The following is a 2,046-nucleotide window of genomic DNA, read 5'->3' as shown; positions in this document are numbered from 1 at the left end:
ATCCCTGAAGACTAAGGAACCATTTGTTGACCTCCAATACAATAGTGACCCACATCACAGGCATGCATATGCCATGCAGTGACCCCGCCCCCCTTTACCTGGTTCTTTCCCAGGCGGTCTGCGTGGCCCCTCCCTATGTGTTTTCTAGAAAGACTTTGTTTTTCTGGTGGGACTCTGTGAGCTGACTGAGGTAATGCCGAGCCTCTGTGAGCTGGTTAAGACAATGCTAGTCTGGATACTGAAAACTCACAAACAGTAAAGGCCTTTCCTAGTTAGAGATCGTTCAGTCTCGAGAACTGAAATCCATTTCAGCTGGTGGAGACTTTTTGGTGATGTGAGGGGGACATATTTCTGGAACCACAGAGACACATCTCACATACCTGGGGGTGGGGACCCAGCCAGTTCAGAAGGCCTGGAACAAGAATCCTGGAACTGAGCCCCCTCTGCAGGCTTGTCTCTGCATAGCTACCTCGCCCTCTTCTCCCTTGCAAGCTGGCTTCCTCACGTTTGAATGCCCATACAGACCCGGTTCTTGTTTCTTATAGCTCCAGTCCTCAGGAAACATTGACTGTCTTCTGGATTTCAAATTCCTGTGGACAGGACTAGGCACTCCACCTTAGATCAGAGTAGCTTTAGGTAGAGTTAAAGAATTCTTACAAACTAGTCCTGGAGGTTTCTGGAAAGGAAGTTGTAGGTGAAGACCTGAGAGAAGTTGCCGTGTGATGTTATTTTTGGGGATACATGAACAGATCTCCCAGATAGGGAAGCAATGACAGACCAAAGCAAGGATGCCACCAAAGGCCAACTTGGCGAAGCCATGAGCTTTATTTATAAGCAGTGAGTTACTTATAGGAGTATGGGTAAGGCATTGTCTACAGGAGCAGAAATGACTCAAAGAAGATGTATCACCAAAGCCCACCCCAGGATGGGCAACAATTCACAGAAGCTGGGAAACCAGGAGCCCCCTGCACAGCCTGCAGGCAGCGCAGCAGGTTGGACAGTGTCCTTTCAGGGTGGGCTGAGTATGTCTGAACTCTTCCAGGCCACTCAGATGGGTCTCTGCTTCTTCTGGGTAATGTCACATAATGTTCACTCTTACTTAGCTCTTTTCTCAGCTGGTCTCTGCTTCTTTCAATCAGCCAAGTTTGAGAATATCTCTCAGCCATCTTTACTGCCTACACACACTTGCGGGACAGTGAGGCCTGGAGAATCTGGCCAGTTTCAGTGACTTCCTGAAGTTATTGAGTTATTTACTTCCTAAGCTTAAGGAGCTTTGCTGGAGGGCAGAGGTCTCATCTCCTCACAACAGTTTGTCATCTCTCTTCTCCTTGACCATCCCGAGTCTTAACAAGCTTTCCTCCGAGATGGGAACTTTTAATCTCTGAAGAAACTGCTACACAACAGAGGTTTTTCTAGGACTGCATTCCAGAAAAGGCTTACTGCATGGCTCTCACTGACAGGAAATGTTCCAGAGAATGAAACAAACTCAGCACTATTGATTAGAATACAAGTTGGCACTCAAATGAAAACTGAGCTTCAAAATAGTGGGTCCTCTCTCCTACTGAGAGGCTCCTAGTGGGTCCTCCCTCTACTGAGAGGCTCCTAGTGGGTCCTCCCCCATACTGAGAGGCTCCTAGTGGGTCCTCCCTCTACTGAGAGGCTCCTAGTGGGTCCTCCCCCTACTGAGAGGCTCCTAGTGTGTCCTCCCTCCTACTGAGAGGCTTCTAGTGGATCCTCCCCCCCTACTGAGAGGCTCCTAGTGGGTCCTCCCCCTACTGAGAGGTTCCTAGTGGGTCCTCCCTCCTACTGAGAGGCTCCTAGTGGGTCCTCCCTCCTACTGAGAGGCTCCTAGTGGGTCCTCCCTCCTACTGAGAGGCTCCTATTGGTTCCTCGCCTCTACTGAGAGGCTCCTAGTGAGTCCTCCCCCTTACTGAGAGGCTCCTAGTGGGTTCTCCCTTGACTGAGAGGCTCCTACTTGGTCCTCCCTCCTACTGAGAGGCTCCTACTTGGTCCTCCATCCTACTGAGAGGCTCCTAGTGGGTCCTC

The sequence above is a fragment of the Mus caroli genome, chromosome 5 (genome assembly GCF_900094665.2).
Source record: "Mus caroli chromosome 5, CAROLI_EIJ_v1.1, whole genome shotgun sequence".
NCBI lineage: Eukaryota > Metazoa > Chordata > Mammalia > Rodentia > Muridae > Mus > Mus caroli.
The sequence above is the reverse complement of the archived record's forward strand: the minus strand, read 5'-3'. Positions refer to the sequence as shown.